The sequence below is a fragment of the Hemiscyllium ocellatum genome, unplaced genomic scaffold (genome assembly GCF_020745735.1).
Source record: "Hemiscyllium ocellatum isolate sHemOce1 unplaced genomic scaffold, sHemOce1.pat.X.cur. R2, whole genome shotgun sequence".
NCBI lineage: Eukaryota > Metazoa > Chordata > Chondrichthyes > Orectolobiformes > Hemiscylliidae > Hemiscyllium > Hemiscyllium ocellatum.
Genome location: NW_026867614.1, coordinates 866,458 through 892,865, shown reverse-complemented (window position 1 = coordinate 892,865; position 26,408 = coordinate 866,458). Strand labels below are relative to the sequence as shown.

The following is a 26,408-nucleotide window of genomic DNA, read 5'->3' as shown; positions in this document are numbered from 1 at the left end:
GGATGTTAGACTAACACGGGCCATTCACACACATAGGTCAGCTTCCGTCATTTGTACAGAAACCACCCTGAACCTCTCGATTAGATTCCAGTCTGAAACTCACTCCCGCATATCTGGTATTCTTTATACAAACCACCCCGAGATCCTCAATTAGATGTGGACATCATTGCAGTGTTCTGATTTCTGTTCATTAAGCAGCCATAATCATTCTCACTCAGTCCCATTTAGTTCCCATTTCTACAAGTAGATTTTATCTCATTTGTTTTCTTTTTGACTGTTTTCATTTCTATCTGCATCCAAATGATATCCAGTGTCACTATTTCCGGTGTTAGTGTTTATAGTTAAAACATCGGACATCGCAATGTCCAGCATTACACTGTCCAGTGTCACAGTCTGATCTCACAGTGTCTAGTGATAGTGTCCAGAGGGACAGTGTTGTAACCGGAGTGACAGTGTCAAACGTTGGAGTGTCCAGACTGACAGTGTCATACAGGGAGTGACAATATCCAGAGTTATTGTGCCTGGAGGTACGGTGTCCAGACTGACAGTGTCATACAGGGAGTGACAATATCCAGAGTTATTGTGCCTGGAGGTACGGTGTCCAGACTGACAGTGTCATACAGGGAGTGACAATATCCAAAGTTATTGCACCTGGAGGTACGGTGTCTGGGGTGACACAGGAAAATGAAGCTCAACCAAAACCAGCCTCCCGATCACTGGATTTGCAACACAGTGACGTTCAACCATTCAATGGCCCTCAAAATCGTTCAATTGTTCCTAACCAGAATTTACAAATTACAGATCTTGGATATCAAGTTTATAACTTAATAAATTGTTAATTTCTGTTTATGTCACTTTGGCAGAACACAGATGATCATAAACCCATGCACCCCGCCAATTCGCACACCAGCAGACAGTTAAGAGATAAACTTGTTTCCAATTTTAATTTGCCAGTTGATAACAGTTTCAATGATAAATAGTAGGCCATCATGAAATCCTTTGATACTGGGTTGCATTACAGGCACAAGAACTGTACACCCTGTTTGAACTTAAAGTCACCAGTCAATGCGAACAAATTCTGAAGACCTGTGGAGACTCATACTCATTTCTGAAGATTCACATTCTCATCTCAGACCTTTTAACAAGTTAACAACTGGGGAAATAACTAGACAAAGTCAAACCAAAAAGGAAGACCAGACCAGTCCAGCAACTTCCAAAGAAGCACTTCCTCCCAGCCCAAAATCCATTCAGAGCGAGGTCACTCATGGTTTTTGCGTTCTCTCTCACCATTCTCTGTGGTTACCTGCTTGGCAGCATTCCTCTTACTGACTGACCCATTCAATATCCATCCAGCTGTCAGTCCCTGAGCAGAACTACATCTCAGTGCTGAATCGTCTGCTGTGTTCAGAGAGCTGTAATTCATCTGCATTATCTTTCCTGGCCAGATCCTAACAGCAAACACCAGTCTTTTGTCTCTCCAGTTTTTTTTTGAAAGAAGAACTAGCCACTGTTCAAAGTTCAATTCTCAATTTGGACTCAGTTCCAACCCAAAATGAGAAAAATAAAAAAAAAGTGATGGTCACAATACCGGTCTTGCAGGGTCCAGCTGTACTGTGCTCACTCGTGCAATGTTCCAGTAATGCAGTGCTCACTAGTGCAGTGTTGAGTATTATTGGTGGATGTGTCCCTGGTGAGACTGGGCACAAATAACCCCATTGACCTGTGGCCAACCACTTCAACTCCCTTTCCCACTCCACAATGACATTTCCTGCCTCACCAAATCCAAGCTATCTGAAGACTGGAGGAAGAGCATCTCATCTTCTGCCTTGGGGCCCTCAACCACTTGGCATCAACTTTGATGTCACTAGTTTCCAAATCTCTCCTCTGCCCCCACCTCATCCCAGATCCAACCCTCCAAGTCGGCTCTCTCCTCTTGACCTGTCCATCTTCCTTCCTAACTATATGTTCGACCTTCCCCACTGACCAATCACAATCACCCATCCAACTGGACTTACCGAGCACCTTCCCAGCTACCTTCACCAAAAGTCCCACCCTCACTCTATTTATCTCTCAACGCCCTTATTCCCCCACATTCCTGATGAAGGGCTTATACCTGAAACATTGATTCTCCTGTTCCTTGGATGCTGCCTGACCTGCCGTGCTTTTCCAGCACCGCACATTTTGACTCTCACAGTAACTAATGTTACAGTGCTAAGTCTCACAGTGCCCAGTGTTACAGTGGATAGTATTAAGGTATCCAATCTCCACAGTGCCCAACACTATAGTGCCCAGCCTCACACTACCTAGTGCTGCCATGTTGCAGCATGCAGTTTCACAGTGCCTGGCCTCCGCAAGAGCCAGTGTTATAGTATAGTCTCACAGTGCCCAGTTTCACAGTGCCCAGTCTCTCAGTGTTTCCAATGTCTCACCCACCATCGCTACGACCATCACCGAGGTTTACTCTGTCCCAACCTCCAACCCAGTCCTAATTTTATCAAGTGTCCTGTTTTGGAGATATTCCTCCATGCACTGTACTGCCGTGTTGTCCATGTTGGAGTCAAACTTATTTGCAAAGTAACATCTCTGACGGACCACCCACTGCAGATCTCCTGCCCCATACACACAAACCAAGTGGCGATACCTTCCCGTGCAGAGAGGGTACAGGGCACCCCTCGCAACGTCACCAGCCTCAAAGGACCACTTTACTGCCCGGCCAAGTGTCCTGGTGGCCTCTTGGGTGTACGGGATAGAGCCACGTACATTGGGCATTCTGTGCAGGGTAGCCCACACACGCTCGTCCGGGCTGAAGGTGTCCTCCGACTACTTGAGGAAGGCCTGGATCTCAGCACTGGCAAACACATGGCCGACAAACTCTCTGGTGGCCATGAAGTAGGCACTGCCCACGAAGATGGAGGTGCTGATGTTCGGCTGGTCTTTCAGTTGCGCTGTCAAGACGACTTGGTCGAGGGTATCGTGGTGGTATTGCCAACGTTTCTAAAAGGCAAGTGCAAGAGAGAGTGAGAAAACGAGAAAGTAGAAATGATAGCTTTTCAACTTCGCCTATGACATTTCCTCTCCCCAACTCCCCTGCAGTCTCCTTGCCCCCAGCTCCAGCAAGATCCATGCACACTCCTTCTCTCAGTTACTCACCTTACAGTGGAGAACAAGGCCATTCAGCCCCTCAGGCCTTTCGCACTCCTATTGCCTAGTGCCAGTCACCTGCCTATTTCCCCATATCCCTGCCTCCCAAACCATCTCCCAATGCTCATTCGCTGAGCAAACATAAAACTCATTCTCAAACTCTCCCAGTGGATCTGGCTCCAAAAATACACTTCAAGCTGTGCCCTCTGGTCATAAAGGTTAGAACATAGAACATAGAAGGATACAGCGCAGTACAGGCCCTTCGGCCCTCGATGTTGCGCCGACCGAATCCTACCTAACCTATACTAGCCCAATAACTTCCAAATGCCTATCCAATGCCCGCTTAAATGACCATAAAGAAGGAGAGTTCACCACTGATACGGGCAGGGCATTCCATGAACTCACAACCCGCTGTGTGAAGAATCTACCCCGAACATCTGTCCTATACCTACCACCCCTTAATTTAAAGCTATGTCCCCTAGTAACACCTGACTCCATTAGCGGTAAAAGGTTCTTAGTATCTACCCTATCTAAACCCCTGATCATCTTATACACTTCTATCAGATCTCCCCTAAACCTTCTCTTCTCCAATGACAACAGCCCCAAGTGCCTCAGCCTTTCCTCATAAGATTTTCCTACCATTCCAGGCAACATCCTGGTAAACCTCCTCTGCACTCGTTCTAAAGCTTCCACATCCTTCCTATAGTATGGCGACCAAAACTGCACACAATACTCCAGATGAGGCCTCACCAGAATCTTATACAACTGCAACATGACCTCAGGACTCCGGAACTCAATTCCTCTGCCAATAAAGCCCAGTACACCATATGCCTTCCTCACAGCACTATTTACCTGGGTGGCAACTTTCAGAGATCTGTGTACATGGACACCAAGATCCCTCTGCTCATCCACACTACCAAGTAGCCTACCATTAGCCCGGTAATCCATCATCTTGTTATTCCTACCAAAGTGAACGACTTCGCGCTTAGCTACATTGAATTCCATTTGCCACATTTCCGCCCAGCTCTGCAACTTATCTATATCCCGCTGTAACCTACCACTTCCTTCCTCACTATCCACAACTCCACCGACTTTTGTGTCATCTGCAAACTTGCTTACCCAGCTTTCAAGTCCTTCCTCTAGATCATTTATAAAGATAACAAAAAGCAATGGTCCCAAAACAGATCCTTGTTGTACACCGCTAGTAACTGCGCTCCAAGATGAACATAATCCATCAACTACTACCCTCTGTCTCCTTCCAGCCAGCCAATTCCTAATCCAAACCTCTAATGTATCCTCAATGCCATACCTCCGTAGTTTTAGCATTAGCCTACCATGGGGAACCTTATCGAACGCCTTACTAAAATCCATATACACAACATCTACTGCTTTACCCTCGTCCACTTCCTTAGTCACCTTCTCAAAGAACTCAATAAGTTTTGTGAGGCACGACCTGCCCTTCACAAAACCATGCTGGCTATCCCTGATCACGTTATTCCTACCCAGATGTTCATAAATCTTATCCCTTACCATTCTCTCTAAGACTTTGCCCACCACTGAAGTCAGACTCACTGGCCTATAGTTACTAGGGCTATCCCTACTCCCTTTCTTGAACAATGGGACCACATTCGCTATCCTCCAGTCCTCTGGTACTATTCCCGTTGACAATGACGACATAAAAATCCAGGCCAATGGCTCTGCTATCTCCTCCCTAGCTTCCCATAGGATCCTGGGGTAAATGCCATCAGGCCCAGGAGACTTATCTATATTCATCCTTTGCAATATTCCCAAAACCTCTTCCCTGCATATTTCCAGGGCATCCATTCTAATTATTTGTGATTCCATATTCACATCAGCAACAGTGTCCTGTTCCTGAGTGAATACTGATGAAAAGTACTGATTTAATGTCTCTCCAATCTCCTCCGCCTCCACACACAACTTCCCACTACTATCCTTGACTGGACCGATACCTACCCTAGTCATCCTTTTATTCTTGACATACCTATAGAAAGCCTTTGGGTTTTCCCTAATCCTACCAGCTAAAGACTTTTCATGTCCCCTTCTCGCTTCTCTTAGCTCCCTCTTTAGCTCCTTCCTGGCTACCTTATAACTCTCAATCGCCCCTACTGAACCTTCACGCCTCATCTTTACATATGCCGCCTTCTTCCCTTTCACAAGGGACTCCAATTCCTTACTAAACCACGGCTGCCTCACAAGGCCCTTTACACCATGCCTGACTGGTACATACCTATCGAGGACACGCAGTAGCTGCTCCTTGAACAATCCCCACATCTCATTAGTGTTCTTCTCTTGAAGCCTGTTTTTCCAATCCACACATCCTAAGTCATGCCTCACTGCATCATAATTTCCCTGCCCCCAGCTATAACTCTTGCCCTGCGGCGCACGATTATCCCTCTCTATCACTAAAGTAAAAGTCACCGAGTTGTGGTCGCTGTCCCCGAAGTGCTCACCTACCTCCAAGTCTAACACCTGGCCTGGTTCATTACCTAGAACCAAATCCAATATAGCCTCCCCTCTTGTTGGCCTGTCGACATATTGTGTCAGGAAACCCTCCTGCACACATTGTACAAACACCGACCCATCTAATGAACTCGAGCTATAGCTCTCCCAGTCAATATCTGGGAAGTTAAAGTCCCCCATAACAACCACCCTGCTACCTTCACTCTTTTCCTGAATCATCCTCGCAATATTATCTTCTACTTCTCTAGGACTATTAGGAGGCCTGTAGAAAACACCTAACAGGGTGACCTCACCTTTCCTATTTCTAACCTCAGCCCAAACTACCTCAGATGGCAAGTCCTCTTCAATCGTCCATTCCACTGCTGTGATACTATCTTTGACAAGTAATGCCACGCCTCCCCCTTTTTTACCCCCATGTCTGATCCTACTAAAACATTTGAACCCTGGAACGTGCAACAGCCATTCTTGTCCCTGTTCTACCCACGTCTCTGTAATGGCCACAACATCGAAGTCCCAGGTACCAACCCACGCTGCAAGTTCACCTACCTTATTCCTTATACTTCTGGCATTGAAGTATACACACTTCAATCCACCCTTCTGGTTACAGGCACCCTCCTTAGAGATCACTGCATTATTCCTAACCTCCCTACACTTGAGAGCACCAGAAAAATAGATCCTTCAGCCCATCGAGTCTGTGCTGGCAAAACAGGCTCTTTCTACTCCAGTCTCATTTTCCAGCACTGGGAACAGCACCTTTCATGCCTCACCAGTGCAATGGAGACACTTGCCTGTGGTCATCAACTCCTGGAGTGGGACTTGAACACAGAGCTTTTGCCTTAGAGAGAAGGACAGGGATATAGTTCTTTGAAAGTGCATTGCAGATAGACAGGGTGGTGATGTATGTGTTTGATACCTTTACCTTCATTGGTCAATGCATTGAGTATAGGCGTTGGGATGTGATGTTGCAGCTGTACCAGAGATGGATAGAGCTCTGAAAGATAGTGGAATCAAGGGTTATGGGGATAAGGCAGGAACAGGATACTGATTGTGGATGATCAGCCATGATTATAATGAATGGTGGTGCTGGCTCGAAGGGCCGAATGGCCTACTCCTGCACCTATTGTCTATAAGTAGGAGTATCTTTGACTATCTCTGATATGCCTTTGCCATTACCAAGTGTGATCTATTGTCTGTAGAGGACATTGGTGAGGCCACTTTTAAAATACTGCATACAATTCTGGTCGCCCTTCGAAAGAAAGGATATTGTTAAACTTGAGAAGGTGCAGAAAAGATTTACCAGAATGTTGCCGAGATTGGAGCGGTTGAGTTACAGTAAGAGGTCGAATAGGCTGGGGCTATTTTTCCTGGAGTGTCGGATACTGAGGGGTATCCTTACAGAAGTTCATAAAATCAGGAGGGGCATGGATAGATGTTGAAATGATCAGCCGGATGATAGTACACTTCACACAGCTTCCTTTATCACATACATGCAAGAAGACTCAACCAGCCGGGTCAAAGACCACCCTTACCTGGAGAGTCTGAAACAGGCAGTTGCAATCACACTTTTACACACAATTCAGCGTTCCCTTTTCACAAATTACATTTTGATTTCAAGCCTGAGCAACACAACTGATCAATCAGATCCTGATCTAGGTACATGATGTTTAGCATTAGATCATTGACCTTAAATGTCTACATAACCTGTTGAGTGTTGTTTCGATCTTCCTGTCTTCTCACTTAACTGGAGCCAGTTTCAGTAAGCTAGCTAGCTTACATACGTGCTTGGCTACACTTTTCTGTTGCTGCTCAGAATTATTTAGCTGACCTCCTTTTCTGTTCTTGTCCCATTTTGATTCCTTCCACGTTGTTTGTATTGCCAAAGGTCTTTTCCCAAGGGTGGGGGGAGTCCAAAACTAGAAGCATAGGTTTAAGGTGAGAGGGGAAAGACCTGAGGGATTAGTTTTTCATGCAGTGGATGATGTGTGCCTGGAATGAGCTACCAAGAGGTTGTGCAGGCGGCTGGTACAATGACAATAATTAAAAGGCAACTACATGTGGACATGAATAGGAATAGGTTAGAGAGATATGTGCCAAAGTTGAAAATGTGTTGCTGGTTAAAGCGCAGCAGGTCAGGCAGCATCCAAGGAACAGGAAGTTTGACGATTCGGGCATAAGCCCTACATCAGGCTTATGCCGGAAACATCGAATTTCCTGTTCCTTGGATGCTGCCTGACCTGCAGCGCTTTAACCAGCAACACATTTTCAGCTCTGATCTCCAGCATCTGCAGACCTCACTTTTTACTCGAAGATATATGCCAAAGGCTGGCAAATGGGACGAGTTCAGATTGGGATGACTGGTCAGCGCAGACAGGTTGAACTGAAGGGTCTGTTCCATACTTATGATGCTATGACTCCATGCTCTCTGGTTATTGAGGTTTAGAGCACCAAAATAATAAGTTGCCCTTCAGCCTATCATGTCTGCACTGGTCAAAAAGACAAGCTCCAAGCTATTCTCATCCCATTTTGCAGCACTTGGCCGATACCCTTGGGTGTCTCACAATAGCAATGAAGACACTTTCCTATGGCCATCAGCTCCTGGAGTAGGACTTGAATCCAAAGCTCCTCCCTCAGAGTGAAGGACACCACACATTAGATTCTCTACAGTATGGAAACAGGCCATTTGGCCCAACAAGTCCACACCAATCCTCTGAAGAGCAACCCATCCACACTCATTACCCTACCCGATATTTACCCCTGACTAATACACCCGAATACTTTGGGCAATTTAGCACAACAAATCTACCTGGCCTGCTCATCTTTGGGGATTGTGGCAACAAATCAGAGCACCCGGAGGAAACCCATGCAGACATGGGGAGAATGTGCAAACTCTACACAGACAGGCGCCCAAGGCTGGAATCGAACCCAGGTCCCTGGCACTGTGAGGAAACAGTGCTAACCACTGAGCCACCATGCCACCCCTTCCGCAAGACACAAGACACTTTATTCACATTGTGTCAAAAAATATCTTTTATCCTCGGTCCTTGTGGCATGGGAGATATGGATCCTTGGTTACCAAGGGGAGGATAGATTATCGATGGTATGCAGGAAAGTGGATGGTGGAACAGGATCAAAAGGGCCAATGGCCTACTCTTGTTCCTTGTATGGATGGGAGCAGATCTCTTTTTTTATCCAACTTACATCGGAACTGGCCATCATCTCATACAAATGTAGTTTAGGCTTCATTTACGTTTCAATTCCTCAGATCTCCCCACCATGCCTCTAACCCAAAATCTTACATCTGCATTCCATTGCATTTGTACAATCGGTGAACAGTGAAGTATATTTCCTTGACTTCATTACCGAGTGCTCACCCTATACCCATTAAATAAACCTCACCCCACTCCCCTTTGTTCCAATGGGAGCATCATTGACCTTTCCAACTGAGCCATCCAACTTAAACCCTGGCACCATTCTGCGAAATCTCCTCTCCTCCCTGTCCTGAGGGCCCTCACATCGTTTTATAGTCACCTAAAATGATCACAACAATCCAACTGGGGCTAAACCAATTTGACATGCAGCATAACTCAACCATTTATTGGCATCAATGCCTCTATTTATGAAGCCTTCTGCTTTTCTACCCTCTTATGGCCTCCTCCACCTTCTAATATTGATGAATGTTTATTGCCAGATCCCTCTAACCCTGTGCACTCTTTACGATTGTGCCATTACATTTCTATTACTTCTCCACATCCTTCTCCCAAAACATATCACCTTACACTCTTCTGTATTCACCTCTGACTGGATGCTGTCTGTTCATTGTGATGACTCTGGACAATTTACATCATCCTCACCATTTGCCAATCCTCCAGGTTTATCATTGCCCCGAATATGGGCATTTTGCCACATACTCCAAGATTGATATCACTGACATATTGAATAAAAGCTGTCGTCTATTTAGGGCTGAGATGCGGAAACATTTCTTAACTTACAGGATAGTGAAGTTATGGAATTCTGTACCACAGAAAGCTGTGGAGTTTGAGTAATTCAATATATCCAAGAATGTGACTAACAAATATTTAGGTTTCAAAAGCATCAAAGGCATGGGGAGAAAGTGGAGGTATGGCTGTGAGATAGAGGATTAGCCATGATCATACAGTATGGTGGGCGTCATGTAGGGCCAAATCATCTTCTCCTGCTCCGGGTCTTGATGTTTATATGTCCCAGCTGTGTGGATCATTCCCAACTACCAACCGACCAACCTCTCGTCCAAAACAAAATCCATGAATCAGGGCTTGTGTTGTCAATTTTGTTGTCCAGCCATTTTTATCTGGCGCCTGGTGAAACACTTCATTGAATCCAGTTCAGACAACATTCTCTGCATTCAAATTCTCAGCTGCTTCATCAATGCATGATGCGAGGTTGGAGACTTACCTTTTGAAAACCTGCAGTGGCTTCGCTTCATTAATTTGATCTAAGGCAGGTTGGTGCGAATTGCAGCTATAACTACCAGCATCAATGTCAAGTGCATGATATAAAGTAAACTAGGATCCATGCGGTGTGAGCCTCGGAGACCCAGGTTCAAGTCACTTCTGCTCCAGAGTTGTGTGATAACATCTTTGAATAGGTTCATCAGTAAATGTAAGACCATTAACAAGTCAGGACAGGAGTCAGCCATTTAGTCCCTCAAGCCAGCTTCACTAGGATCATGGCTGATTCAACATTCCTCACATCCATGTTCTTGCCCTATCCCCATAACCCTTAATTCTCCACTGACCAAGAATCTATCCATCTGAGCCTTAAATATATACAAGGAATTCCAAAGATTCACAATCTTCTAAGAGAGGAAATTCCACCTCATCTCAGTCATAAACTGGTGCCCCTTTATTCTGAGATAATACCCACCCTGGTGGACTCTCCCATGAGGAGAAACATCCTTTCAGCATTTATCCTGTCAAGCCCCTTAATCCTGTCCATTTCAGTGAGGTCACCTCTCATTCTTCTAAACTCCAGTGAGTAGAATCCTGTTTAGGTTTTGTTTTTAAGACAATCCCTCCATCATGGGGGCTATACCCCTGAACATTCCCTTAACTTCCTCCAATGAAACAACATGTTTTCTTAAATAAGGTGACCAGAAGTGCTCACAGTACTCCGGATGTGCTCTCACAAGCACCTTGCACAGTTGCAGTAAGACTTCCTGACTTTTATACTCCAACCCCCTTCAAATAAGGGCAAACATTCCACTTCAGTTCTGAAGAAAGATCACCAGACTCAAAACATTAACTCTGTTTTCTCTCCACGAATGCTACCCGACCTGCTGAGTCTCTCCAGAAATTTCTGTTTTCATCCAATATTCCATTAGTCTTCCCAATTACCTGCTGCCCCCCGTGTGCAAGCTTTCCATGTTTCATTCACTAGTTGCCCCAAGTCCCTTGGTGTTACAGCTTTCTGAAGCTTTCTCCATTTAAATAATATTCTATTCTTTTGATTTCCCTTCCAAATGAACAACTTCACATTTTCCCACATTGCACTCCATTTGCCAACATTTTTGCCAGCTTAACCTATCGATATCTGTCTGTAAAGCACATAAGACAACATTTTTTACTGTAACTCGATATACATGACAGTAAAATATCAGCAAGATTTGAGAAGGTTTGTAGTTCAGGTTGAGGTTCTCGATGTAGGTTTGCTCGCTGAGTTGGAAGGTTCACTGAAGATGTTGCCTAGTATGGCGATGAAACATCTGAAAATGAACCTTCCAGCTCAACGAGCAAACCTACATCCAGAGTAATATTTCAAGTCAACCTCAAAGTACAACGGGGTCTTGATCAGATGGGCTAATAGTCGAGGAGTGCCAGATGGAGTTTAATGTCGATAAATGTGAGGTGCTCTATCTTGGAAAGGCAAATCAGGGTAGGAATAATACACTTCATGGTAAAGTCTGGGGAGTGATGATGAAACAAGAGATCTTGGAATGCAGATTCATAGCTTCTTGAAAATGGAGTCGCAGATAGACAGGGTGGTGAAGAAGGCGTTTGCTACGCTTGCCATTATTGGTCAGTGCATTGTGTGTAGGAGTTGGGAGGACATGCTGTGGCTGAACAGGACATTGGTTTGGCAATTTCTGGAATACAGCATGCAATCCTGGTCTCTCTGCTATAGGAAGGATATTGTGAAACTTGAAAAGGTTTAGAAAAGATTTACAAGGATGTTGCCAGAGTTGAGTGTGGAAATGCAGGAGATTGGTACTAGATGTGGAAAATTACAGACACGATGGGCTGAATGGCATCCTTCCGCAAGAATTCTTTAATTCTGTGACTGGCGCAGAGGAAGATTTCCTTCGAGGTTCATGTTATCAGGAGGGACAGCAAAGCCCTTTCCTCAGCTGAGTGGTCAGAAAACTCCTTACTCTTTTCTTGAACTAAGGCATAACCTGTCTCCACCAGTATCATAACAAAAATCAGCCGTTCGTCCCTTCAAGTCTGCTCCACCATTCAAGAAGGTCACTGCTCATCTGGTAGCAATTTCAATTCCACATTTCTATCGGTTGCCCCGGGGTCCTTATCTTTTTTTAAAAAAAGGTCACCTTGCTCACTCTTTCATAACTTCATCAACTCAGCCTTCACAACTTTGTACAGAAGAGATTTACACAGTGTCACAGCCCTCTCAGGGGAAAATAATTCTGCAAGGCATTGGTGAGGTCACTTTTGGAGTACTGGGTAAATTTGTGATCGCCCTGCTATTGGAAGGATGTTGTTAAACTACAAAGGATGCAGAATAAATTTACAAAGATGTTGCCAGGACTGCAGGGTTTTAGTTATAAGGAGAGGCTAGATAGGCTAGGACTTTTGTCACTGGAGTATTGGAGGGTGAAGGTTGACCATATAGAGGTTTATAAAATTGTGTGGGAAATCAATAAAAGTGAATAGCCCCAGGATGGGGGAGTCCAAACCCAGAGGGCATAGGTTTAAGGTGAGACCTGAGGGTGGTGCAAATACGGAGCAAATTGACAAAAAGAATTGTTGTAGTGGGTACAATTACAAGATTTAACAGACGACATAAATAGGACGAGTTTAGAGGGATATGGACCAAACACAGGATAATGGGACTAGTTCCAATTAGGATACCTGGTTGGCATGGATGAGTTGGACGAAAGGGTATGTTTCGGTGCTGTAGGACTCTGACGATATCTTATTCTACAGAACATCTTGTCAAACTTACAATGTCTCATCAACCGCCTTATCATGCTCCCTCAGAGAAATTTATACATTTCAAAAAGATCTCTCAGATTTCCAAACTTAAATATGTAAAAGCCAACTTGTTCAACTTTCCTTCATAAGATAAGCCCTTCATCCCAGGAAAAAGGCAGGTTAAACTTGCTGCCAATGTAATTATTTTATGTTTTAAATGAGGTAAAAATGTACAGACTGATTCTGATGTGGTCTGATCAAGGCCTTGTATGGCACTCTCTCCGCCCCTCAGGCCTGGAAATGGACTCTACATTTTGAAGGAAAATTCCTGTACTAATGGACTCTGGCCTAGAAAGGACTCTGTTTGTTGGTAAATTAACTGTCATATGGTTTGTTGGGCTTATCACCTGCACTGTCTTGCATGTCTCTGGGTCTGGCAGGTCTTACTGTGAGCTGGGAGGCTCATGGGTCATCCTGAAAGCTGTCACCCCGAGAGCCGGAGGGTGGGTAGGCCATCCTGTGAACCTGAAGATTGGTAGGCTGTCCCGAAAGCCGGAGGGTGGGTAGGCCACCCTGATGACAGTCTCCCTGAGAGCTAGATGGTGGGTAGACTGTCTTGTGTGTCATGGGTCTCCCTGGGTCTGGCAGGCCTTACTGTGAGTTGGGACGTTCATGGGTCGTCCTGAAAGCTGTCACCCCAAGAACCAGAGGGTGGGTAGGCCACCCCTGATGCCAGTTGCCCCTAGAGCCAGTAGGTGGGTATGACATTCTGAGCACTTTCAGAAGGGGTAATCTGGCTGGGCTGTCCTAGAGTTGGTCGGAAGGTGTCTCAGATGGTGCATAGGGGTAGACTGAGATCCGGAAGACTTGTGGGCTACCCTACACGCTGTCGTCCCTGGGAAGGGGACGGGCTGTCCTAGAGGTGCGGGAAGGTGTGTCGGGGTAGTCCACTGGCCGGACGGTGCAGTGGGGTGATGAGAGCCCAATGGTAAGTAGGGGCAGACAGAGAGCCAGAAGCCGTCCACAGCGCTGTCGCCCCGGACGGGTAACGGGGTGGGTTGTCCTAGAGGTGGTCGAAAGGTGTGTCAGGGTGGACCAAGAGCCGGAAGGTGCGTAGGGGCGGGCTGTCTTAGAGCGGCCAGAAGGTGGGAGGGATTGGGGTGGGGGGGGGAGAGGCTTGCTGTTTTTTTGGGGGTCTGTATTGTATGCGCTGTTTCTTACACAAGTGGACTGACTTATATGTATGAATATCATTGTTACTGTTTGTAATGATTGAAACTGGGATTTCAGGTTTGTCCTCATTTCCCTGAAACCGGTTGAATGTCAGGATTTGGGGCTTGGCTTTGTCATTCCCCTCCCTTGTAAAATTGCTGTTTCTCTGTATACAGCTGTAAATGTAATTGTTTGTATAAACTGTGAATTGTTTAATAAAATATAAATAAACAGGACTGTCTGTTTCCTTTCTTCCTGGTGATGGAATATATAAATTGTGAGGAGCAATTAGAAATGTTGTCTGCGAAAATCACAAAGCTGAATCATGAAAGAGGAAGGGGAGTGTAGGTTAGGCTAGATATGCTTGTACAAACAGTTATAAGCATCTGTTTCCCGCTTCTGCAAAAACAAAAACCACAATCAAGGTCATAAGGCTCAGTGTGGACGAAGAATGAGAGGAAATGTTGCTTTAGCAGGCAAGGAAGCAGATGGCAGTGAAGGAGGATATACTCTAACAATAGTCCACAGAGGGATGTGGAAATGGCCAAGCAAAACCTATACTGTTACGCACAAGGCCTGATAAGGCAAGAGATAAACAAGAGGAATGGATGCTGGGTTTAGAGTAGTGGGAGGAGGGAAAGAGAAATGATTTGTATCAAGGTTTTTTATTCGGAGTGCCTATCATGCAAGAGTATATCAGACGATGCTGCTGCTTCAGATCTTGTCTTGGACTGAAATTATTGAAGTGAGTGGGTTCTATTTCCCAGATAAATTAAGATTTACACACTTGTTGTTTTACACTGCATCTGACACCTGCACACATGACATGGGTACAAGGGAAAAATAAGCATGACTGCTGTTGGGTGGTAGTGGAAGAAAAATACACAGGCATATCAAAGGATCTGCTCACTCAGAGCTGGCTCTAGGGGAGCTGGATCAGCATATGAAGGACTCTTCAATCCTCTTGAGGAGAGGAGACTGACTTCGAAACAGTCACAGTGTGTCTTATGTGCTGCTGTTGGTTTCTTCCTACTGAGGAGGAGTTTAGTTTTAATTTTTTTTTCATAGTTTGTTGTGATTGTTTTCTGGGGTTTCTTTGCTTATTTCTGTTCATTTGAAGCTGCGCTCAGCTGCACAGGCAGCTACTACCACCACTGCTGCTACAGTCTGGGCCTGCTCCTGCAACTGAAGCCTGGACCTCGCCTGCACCCCTGCTGCTGCTGCCTGGGCCTACTTAAACCCTGGGGACATCTTTGACTGCTACTCCTGAGGCTGCTTCCAAAAAAAATAAACAGGACGATCAGATGTTCTGTTCACTCTCAGCTGGCTCTGAGGAAGCTGAATCCATGTCAAGGACTCTCCATGTGGAAACAAAAGGGTGAGTTGGTGACTGGATAATGGCCTCTGTGAAGTTATTCCTGATGTTGGGGTTTCCTGCTCCTCGGATGCTGCCTGACCTGCTGTGCGTTTCCAACACTAATCTTGACTGTAATCTCCAGCATTTGCAGTACCCAATTACAGTCATAGAGATGTACAGCATGGAAACAGATCGTTCGGTCCAACCTGTCCATGCTGACCAGATATCCCAACCCAATCTAGTTCCACCTGCCAGCATCCGGCCCATATCCCTCCAAACCATTCCTATTCATATACCCATCCAAATGCCTCTTAAATGTTGTAATTGTACCAGCCTCCACCACTTCCTCTGGCAGGTCATTCCATACGTGTACCACACTCTCCGTGAAAATGTTGCCCCTCAGGTCTCTTTTATATCTTTTCCCTCTCATCCGAAACCTATGCCCTCTAGTTCTGGGCTCCCCAACTCCAGGGAAAAGACTTTGTCTATTTATCCTATCCATGCCCCTCATAATTTTGTAAACCTCTATAAGGTCACCCCTCAGCCTCCGAAGCTCCATGGAAAACAGCCTCAGCCTGTTCAGCCTCTTCCTATAGCATAAATCCTCCAACCCTGGCAACATCCTTGTAAATCATTTTGGAATCCTTTCAAGTTTCACAACATTTTTCCAATAGGGAGGAGACCAGAATTGCACACAATATTAAAACAGTGGCCTAACCAATGTCCTATACAGCCGCAACATGACCTCCCAACTCCGGTACTCCATACTCTGATCAATAAAGGAGCATATACCAAACGCTGCCTTCACTGTCCTATCTACCTGCGACTCCACTTTCAAGGAGCAATGAACCTGCACTCCAAGGTCTCTTTGTTCAGCAACACTCCTGAGGACCTTACCATTAAGTGTATAAGTCCTGCTAAGATTTGCTTTCCCAAAATGCAGCATCTCGCATTTACCTGAATTCAACTCCATCTGCCACTTCCCAGCCCATTGGTCCATCTGGTCCAGATCCTGTTGTAATCTGAACTAACCCTCTTCGCTGTCCACTACACCTTCAATTTTGGTGTCATCTGCAAGCTTACTAACTGGACCTCTTATGTTCGCATTCAAATCATTTATGAAAATGTCAAAAAATAGAGGGCCCAGCACCGATCCTTGTGGCACTCCACTGGTCACAGGCCGCCAGTCTGAAAAACAACCCTCCACCACCACTCTCTGTCTTCTACCTTTTGAGCCATTTCTGTATCCAAATGGCTAGTTCTCCCTGTATTCCATGAGATCTAACCTTGCTAATCAGTCTCCCATGGGGAAGCTTGTTGAATACCTTACTGAAGTACATGTAGATCACATCTACCGCTCTGCCCTCATCAATCCTCTTTGTTAATTCTTCAAAAAACTCAATCGTTTGTGAGACTCTTTCACTATCAACCTAAGAACAATCCTTTACATGCTCTGAACCGAACTTACATTCTTTTGTTCACTCTTGACTCTTAAGGGCAATGAGCAACCACATGGGCCTCAACTAACCTGCCTCTTCATCCATCGGCACCATTCCCCACCTATTCCTCCACTACATGGTTCCCCATGGTAGGCTAATGCTAAAACTTCGGAGGTATGGCATTGAGGATACATTAGAGGTTTGGATTAGGAATTGGCTGGCTGGAAGGAGACAGAGGGTAGTAGTTGATGGATTATGTTCATCTTGGAGCGCAGTTACTAGCGGTGTACCACAAGGATCTGTTTTGGGACCATTGCTTTTTGTTATCTTTATAAATGATCTAGAGGAAGGACTTGAAAGCTGGGTAAGCAAGTTTGCGGATGACACGAAAGTCGGTGGAGTTGTGGATAGTGAGGAAGGAAGTGGTAGGTTACAGCGGGATATAGATAAGTTGCAGAGCTGGGCGGAAATGTGGCAAATGGAATTCAATGTAGCTAAGTGCGAAGTCGTTCACTTTGGTAGGAATAACAAGATGATGGATTACTGGGCTAATGGTAGGCTACTTGGTAGTGTGGATGAGCAGAGGGATCTTGGTGTCTATGTACACAGATCTCTGAAAGTTGCCACCCAGGTAAATAGTGCTGTGAGGAAGGCATATGGTGTACTGGGCTTTATTGGCAGAGGAATTGAGTTCCGGAGTCCTGAGGTCATGTTGCAGTTGTATAAGACTCTGGTGAGGCCTCATCTGGAGTATTGTGTGCAGTTTTGGTCGCCATACTATAGGAAGGATGTGGAAGCTTTAGAACGAGTGCAGAGGAGGTTTACCAGGATGTTGCCTGGAATGGTAGGAAAATCTTATGAGGAAAGGCTGAGGCACTTGGGGCTGTTCTCATTGGAGAAGAGAAGGTTTAGGGGAGATCTGATAGAAGTGTATAAGATGATTAGGGGTTTAGATAGGGTAGATACTAAGAACCTTTTACCGCTAATGGAGTCAGGTGTTACTAGGGGACATAGCTTTAAATTAAGGGGTGGTAGGTATAGGACAGATGTTAGGGGTAGATTCTTCACACAGCGGGTTGTGAGTTCATGGAATGCCCTGCCCGTATCAGTGGTGAACTCTCCTTCTTTATGTTCATTTAAGCGGGCATTGGATAGGCATTTGGAAGTTATTGGGCTAGTATAGGTTAGGTAGGACTCGGTCGGCGCAACATCGAGGGCCGAAGGGCCTGTACTGCGCTGTATCCTTCTATGTTCTATGTTCTATGTACATTGATGACTGGATTGGCACTACCTCGTATTTGCTTGAGGTGGTTGAAAAGTTCATTAATTCTACCAACACCTTCCGACCTGACCTCAAATTCACCCGGACAATCTCGGACACCTCCTTCCTCTTCCTGGACCTCTCCATCTCCATCTCTGGCAACCGACTAACTGCTGACATCTACTACAAACCCACCAACTCCCACAGCTACCTGGAATACACCTCCTCCCACCCTGCCCCTGTAAAAACACTATCCCTTATTCCCAATTTCTCTGCCTCTGCTGCATCTGTTCCCAGGAGGACCAATTCCATCACAGAACATCCCAGATGGCGTCCTACCTCAAAAACTACAATTTCCTCTCCCACGTGGTTGACAATGCCCTCCAGTGCATCTGCTCCATTTCCTGTACCTTCACCCTTGAAGCACACTCCTCCCAACGCAACAGGGACAGATACCCTCGGTCCTCACCTTCTCCCCCACCAACATCCGGATACATTGCATTATTCTCCACCACTTCTGCCACTTACAAACAGACCGCACCATTAGGGACATACTTCCCTCTGCACTCCATCTGCATTCGATGAGACTATTCCCTCTACAACTCCCTTGTCAGATCCACACCCCCCACCAAACCACCCTCCCCTCCCGGCACCTTCCCTGGCCTCTGAAAAGTGCAAAACCTGCACCCACACCTCCCCCCTCACCTCCGTCCAAGGCTTCAAAGGATCCTTCCATATGAGACAGAAATGTACTTGTACCTCCACCAATGTCATCTACTGCATCCATTGCACCCGATGTGGTCTCCTCTACATTGGGGAGATAGAACTCTTACTTGCGGATGGTTTCAGAGAACATCTCTGGAACACCCACACCAACCAACCCGACCGCCCCGTGGCTGAACGCTTTAACTCCCCCTCCCACCAAGGGCATGCAGGTCCTGGGCCTCCTCCATCACCAAACCCTTACCAGCTGATGCCTGGATATTCCGCCTTGGAAACCTGCAACCAGATGGATCAATGTCGATTTCACGAGTTTCCTCATTTCCTCACCCCAAGTAATTGCAGTCCCAAGCCTCCAACTCAACACCACCCTCCTGACCGGTCCATCTTCTTTCTCACCTGTCCACCCGACCTTCCGCACCGCCGCCCGCCACCCCTTCCCCCCCCCCCCCCCCACTCCCCCAAATACCTTCATGTATCTATCCATTTCCCAGCTACCTTCCACACCCATCCCACTTATCTCTCGGCACCCTGGTCGACAAGCCTCATTCCTGATTAAGGGCTTATGTCCGAAACATTGATTCTTCTGCTCTTCAGATGCTGCCTGACCCACTGTGCTTTTCCAGTGCCACACTCTTGACTCTGATCTCCAGCATCTGTAGTGCTCACTTTCTCCTACACTCTTAACCTACCTACATTCCTGTATACTTGTCTAATCAGTCTATATCCCTCTTTATCCCAAGCCCAGCCCTTACTTTCCACCCCATCCCTTTCACATGACCATCTTCCTTTCCACCCATCTGCTCCACCCCACCCACTGTCCAATCACAGCCATCTCCTCCCTGCATCCAACAATTGTCATCCCACCCACCTTTCCCCAGCCCCACACCCCCATTTATTCTGCAGCCCCATCCCCTCCCTGGGTTCTGATGAAAGTTTCCAACCTGAAACGTCAGTTGCCCTTCTGCTCTGTTTGCAGCTCAACTCTCCAACTCCTCTATATTCCTTTGTACATTCTGAACCTCCCTCCATGCAACTGAACAGTTTTAACAACCCTGTCTCTCTTTGTACAGGCAGGAGTGGAGGACTGGAGGGGCGAAAGAGAGAGAGATGATGGAGGGAGGGAGGATGGAAAACACTTGGATGAAGAGAGGCCCCGCAGACAGGAAGGCGGTTACCTTTTTGAACCCTGGCGCAGGATCTGACTCAATCACGTTGGAGCCGTTCAGAGCTCTGAGGCTGCGGACTATCTCCCAGTTGGTCTTCAGGGGGACGTCTTGGCCACATACATTGATGAAGTACCTCCAGGGGACAGGGCTCTCCAGCAGCTCCTTCATGCAGTTGAGATCCGCCTGAACTCTGCTCCAGCCAGCATAGGTGACCCACTCCAGCTTGGCTGCGACAAAGACATTGTGGAAACACGAAGCGATGGCCTGATCTGCCGCATGAAATTGACTCGGGGATTTGTGGTCCACGTGGATACAGTAGACATTCTGTGGGGCGTAAATGCTCCGTAGAAGCCTCTCGAACATCTCAATGCTCTGGTGGATGACCATGGAGTAAGCCAAGGGGAAGTGTTCCTCCTCAGGGCTCAGGGGGACAGTGATATACTTGCGGGCCCTCACAAACGATATGCAATTTCGGGTCCTGTTCAGGCTTGGTGCTTGAGGGAGACAGTAATAGAGTTGAGGAGGGCCCTTTCCAACTCCTGCCTGTCCCCCTGGATGATCTGCCAGCAGGTGGAGTTCTCCTCGACCAGCAGGAGGTGTTCCTGCATTGGACTGGCGCCTGGTTTCACCAGCCTGAGGGTCAGCCGACCCCCTCCTCTCTGGACCAGCAGCCATTGGCACAACAAGACCACCCTGAACACACACAGCGCTGATCTGAGGCACGACCAGTGAGCACAATGCTGGCTCAGCTTGGGCATGGCACTTTCCAGAGGGCAGTGTCCCCAGCCTATAGGCGATAGGCAAATGCAGAATGGATGCTCTCTGTGCTGGGCAGCACTGCCTCCACCAGGCCTTGGGGAAGGAGTGGTTGCAATTTGCTGGAGAGGTCGCCGCAGCCAGTCCTCTCTCCTTGTGAGACTCTTGTCTTCCCTTTTCCCCAAGATTCAATGAATGACTCCGACTTTCACTCCCTCTCCGCCCGGAACTGCTCTCCCTCTGGAATTCCTCTCCCACTTTAACACCTCTCCCTCTCTCCGTTACCCCTTTGTAACCCCACTGCCTTGATAACCCCTCTCCCTTTGTAATCCCTCTCCTCCACTAACTCATCCCTCTCCCTCAGTAACCTCTCTCCTCCCTCTCCCTCTGTAACTCTCTCTCGGTAACTCCTGTCCCTCTCTCTTTGTCTCTCTCAGTAACTCCTCCTGCCCTCCTCTGGATGAAACCCAGCCAATGTTCTGTTGTTTCTCTCTCTGAGTCCGGGCTCCTCTCGCTCCTAACTGCCTGCCTGGCTACAGGCGTTTCCTTGCCCGGTCTCTGCTTCTTTCCAGCCGTTCCTGGACCGGTGTTGCCCGGGTGAAGTAAACGAGAGGATCGCGCTGGTGTGCAGTCTGGATCGGAGAACTTACCACCAGAGAGAACACAGAGCCAGCCAAGCCCAATAAACCACGCCCCAGCCTGGGCTGCTCTTTCAGGAAGGAACCTGCCATCGAGCCCACAACAATGTGGGAGGAGTAACTCTTGGATAAAGAGAGGACCAGGAGACGGGAAGGTGGTTACCTGTTTGTACTGTGACTCTTAACTGCCCTCTGGGCTATTAGGGATGGCCAATAAACACTGGCCTGGCCAACAGTGCCCCCATCCCATGAATTTCTTTGAATAAAAGCGACAAGAGGAAATCAAATTAAATCAAACTTCACCACCCGTCCTCTCTCCCTGATGCAAAATTGGAATTATGGTGATTTGACCGTTCATAATAAAGCTGGAAATCTGAGCACAGTAAGTTGATATTAATCCAAAAAAAAATTCCCCCGGCCGAGAGTGGCTCAGAGGTTAGCATTGCTAGAGCACAGTGCCAGGAACCAGACTTTAATTCCAGCCTTGGGTGGCTGTGTGGAGTTTTGCATGTTGTCTGCTTGGGTTCCCTTCGGGTGCTCTGATTTCAAAAATGTTCAAGTTAGGTGGATTGGCCATGCTGAATTGCCAAAATGTACAGGGATGTGCAGGCTGGGTGGGTTACCTTAGACACACACACACACAGCAGAACACTCCTGCAGGTATATGCAATGCTCAATCTAATGCAACATCCTGGTGGATCTCCTTGCCCCCCCCCCCACCCCACCCCCTCCAGTACAATCACATCCTTCCTATAATGCGGTGACCAGAACCGCACACAGTACTCCAGCTGTGGTCTCACCAAAATCCTATAAAGCTCCAACATGACACCTCCCTGCTCATGTATTCAGTGGCTTTGACCCTTCTTAATTCCCTTACCTGCCTATCCTACTGCTGTCACGGATGGCTGGACACACAAACCAGGATCCGTCTAATCTTCTGTGCTTGCCAGGGTCCTCTTATTTAACATGTACTCCCTTGCCATGATAGTCCTCTGGAAATGCATGTCACAGAAATTTGGACATTCAGTAGCACAGAATCAAGAAAAAAACGAATGGCATCAAGAGCTGGCATCTTTTAAACGTTATAACTGTACTCACATACATCACTTCATCTGGAAGTTCATTCCATCACAAATGACTCTGGGGAAAATCATTAAATCTTTTTCCTCTGACCTTACAAACATGGCCCTGAGTCTGAACTCCCCCACACTGGGGAAAAGACTCTTGTCATTCACCTTATCAATCACTGTCATGATTTTATAAACCTCAACAAGGTCACCCCTCAATTTCCTATGCTGCAGTGAAAAACACGTACAGTTCTGATATGGATCCTTTAGAGAGGGGACAGAAAAGGTTTACCAGGACGTTGCCTGGAATGGGGGATTTTATCTGTGAAGGAAGATTGGATAGACTGGGATTGTTTTCACTAGAATGCAGGAGGTTGAGGGGTGACCTTATAGAAGTTTATGAGATTGTGAATGGCATGGATAGGGTGGAAAGTATGAGGCCTTTTCTCAGGGTGGAAGAGTCAGTTACTCGGAGACACAGGTTCAAGGTGCAGGGGTCAGGGGGGTGTTTAAAAGAGATAAGTGAAGCATGTTTATCTTGGAAAGGGTGGTGAGTTCATGGAACACACTGACAGAACAGACAGTGGAAGCAGATACAATTGTAGTTTTCAAGAATCATACAGCAGCAGGATGAATAGGAAGGGAACAGGGGAATACAGATCCTGTAAGTGAAAACAATTTTAATATAGAAGGCAAAATGTGTCAGTGCAGGCTTGGAGTGTTGAAGGGCCTGTTCCTGTGCTGTAATGTTCTTTGTAAACTGTCCCCAGCCTCTCCAGTCTATTTTTATGTCTCAAACCCTGCACTCCTGGCAACGTCCTGGGAAATCTTTTCTGAACCATCTCCAATTTAATAATATCCTTCCTCCAGCAGCGTGAGCAGAACAGGACACAGTCTTCCAGAACTGGCCTTACCAACTTCCTGTCGAACCTCAGCACGCCATCCCAACTCCAATATTCAGAGAGCTGAACAATGAAGGTCATCACACTCCAGCAGGTATTGTTTCACCCTGACTCCCCTTGTAACTGTCCACATCTCGCTGGGACACTGATGGGAAACATCTTGGCTCTTTGACTGATTCGACCAAGTCTCATTTCCTACTGTTCCTGTGTATCCCTCAGAACAGGAATGTAATGTGCATTCCCATGGCAACATCACAATGACAGACTTGTTTGTGGATTCACATGAAGTGGGCATCACTGACTGGGACAGCCTTGTTACCCATCCCCCTAATCTCTCCGGCATAAATGATAAGGAACTCTCCTCTTTAAACCCACTGTCTTTGTGTTTTAAGAACACTGACCACAAATGCAAAGTCACATGGTAGAGAGTTCCAGGATTCTGTCCCAGAAAAACTGAAGGAAGGATGATTAATTTCAAAGTTGGGATTAAAGGTGAAGTGGAGAGTAACTGCAGAAGGCATTTGATAAGGTTCCCCATGGTAGGCTTATGCGGAAAGTCAGGAGGCATGGGATAGAGGGAAATTTGGCCAATTGGATAGAAAACTGGCTAACCAGTCGAAGTCAGAGAGTGGTGGTAGATGGTAAATATTCAGTCTGGAGCCCAGTTACAAGCGGAGTTCCGAAGGGATCAGTTCTGGGTCCTCTGCTGTTTGTAATTTTTATTAATGACTTGGATGAGGGAGTCGAAGGGTGGGTCAGTAAATTTACAGATGATACGAAGATTGGTGGAGTTGTGGATAGTGAGGAGGGCTGTTGTCGGCTGCAAAGGGATTTAGATATGATGCAGAGCTGGGCTGAGGAGTGGCAAATGGAGTTCAGTCCTGCCAAGTGTGAGGTTGTCCATTTTGGAAGGACAAATAAGAATGCGGAATACAGGGTTAATGGTAGGGTTCTTAGTCAGGTGGAGGAACAGAGGGATCTTGGGGTCTATGTACATAGATCTTTGAAAGTTGCCACTCAGGTGGATAGAGCTTGTAAGAAGGCCTATGGTGTATTAGCGTTCATTAGCAGAGTCGTGAAGTGATGTTGCAGCTGTACAGGACTTTGGTTAGGCCACATTTGGACTACTGTGTGCAATTTTGGTCGCCTCACTTTAGGAAAGATGTGGAAGCTTTGGAGAGGGTGCAGAGAAGATTTACCAGGATGTTGCCTGGAATGGAGAATAGGTCGTACGAGGATAGGTTGAGAGTGCAAGGCCTTTTCTCGTTGGAATGGCGAAGGATAAGGAGTGACTTGATAGAGGTTTATAAGATGATCAGAGGAATAGATAGAGTAGACAGTCAGAACCTTTTTCCCCGGGTGCAACAGAGTGTTACAAGGGGACATAAATTTAAGGTGAAGGGTGGAAGGTATAGGGGAGATGTCAGGGGTGGGTTCTTTACCCAGAGAGTGGTGGGGGCATGGAATGCGCTGCCCGTGGGAGTGGAAGAGTCAGAATCACTGGTGACCTTTAAGCAGCAATTGGATAGGTACATGGATGGATGCTTAAGCTAGGACAAATGTTCGGCACAATATCGTGGGCCGAAGGGCCTGTTCTGTGCTGTATTGTTCTATGTTCTATGTTCTATGCAGAAGGAGTAGTGTTGCGTCATATTGCTGGCCTTGTCTTCAAGGTGATATTGATGTTGGGTTTACAAGGTGCTGTTGAGGGACCCTTCCTGAATTACTCTAGTAAATCCACAACAGGTATAACATTGTTTCCAGGAAAAAATGGACAGGATTCATCAGAGAAGGGAAATGCAAATTGCTCAAAGTCTTATGAGATGATAACATGGAGGGCCCAAGCAGCTGAAGGCCGGTGGAGTGATCGAATTAGGGGATGGTCAAGAGGCTGGGATCGCAGGAGGGCTGACATCATGGAGTGATAATGAGCATTGATGTTACAGCTAAGAGAGCGTTATTGGGACAGGAGGAGGTTTCAGAGATAGGGTGGGGTGTAGGGGGTGGAGGAGGTTCTGGAAATAGGGAAGGTGTCAGGGCTGGATGAAGTTACAGAGATAGGGAGGAGTGTACTGGGTGGAGGGGGTTATAGAGATGTACAACGCAGAAACAGTCCCATCAATCCAACTCATCCATGCCGACCAGTTCTCCGAACCTAATCTTGACTCAATTGTCCGCACTTGGCCCAAATCCCTCTGCACCTTTCCTCGTCATATACCAATCCAAATGCCCTTTAAATGCTGTAATTGTACCAGCCTCCACCACTTCCTCTGGCAGCTCATTCCATACACGCACCACTCCTCAGCCCATTGGCCCATCTCATCAAGATCCTGTTGTACTCTGAGATAACCTTCTTTGCCATCCACTGCACCTCTAGTTTTGGTGTCATCTGTAAACTTACTAACTGTATCCCCTATGTTCACATCCAAATCATTATATAAATGATGAAAAGCAGTGCACCCAGCACCGATCCTTGTGGCACACCACTGTCACAGGCCTCGAGTCTGAAAAGCAACTCTCCGCCACCGCCCTCTGTCTTTTACCTTCAAAGTCAGTTCTGTATCCAAGTGGCTAGTTCTGCTTTTACTCCATGTGATCTAACCTTGCTAACCAGTCTACCATGGGGATCCTTGTCAAACGCCACACTGAAGTCCACATGGAATGCGTCTACCGCTCTGCCCTCATCAATCCTCTTTGTTACTTCTCTGAACCAACACAGTCAAGTTAGTGAGACATGATTTCCCACACACAAAGCCATGTTGACTATTCCTACTCAGTCCTCACCTTTCCAAATACATATAAATCCTGTCCGTCAGGATTCCCTCTAACAACTTGCCCGCCAACAATTGTCAGGCTTACTGGTCTGTAGCTTCTCTCAGCTTTAGAACAGCCTCAGAATGAAAAGGTGATGTGTCCTCTGGTTCTCATCTCTCCTGCTTGTGGAAACACCTTTCCATATCCAGTCTCCCACAGGGTCTCAGTATTCTGTAAGTTTCAATCAGATCTCCCTCACTCTTCTGAACTCCATTGCGTCCAGACCCAGAATCCTCAACCGGTCCACAAGTGACAAGCCTTTCA

The 26,408-nt window shown here is 46.7% G+C and overlaps 1 pseudogene; it reads right to left on the bottom strand.

Annotated features, from left to right (window-relative positions):
* Positions 1–2,457: 2,457 nt before the first annotated feature.
* Positions 2,458–20,725, bottom strand: LOC132809147 (beta-1,3-galactosyl-O-glycosyl-glycoprotein beta-1,6-N-acetylglucosaminyltransferase 3-like; annotated as a pseudogene).
* Positions 20,726–26,408: the final 5,683 nt, after the last annotated feature.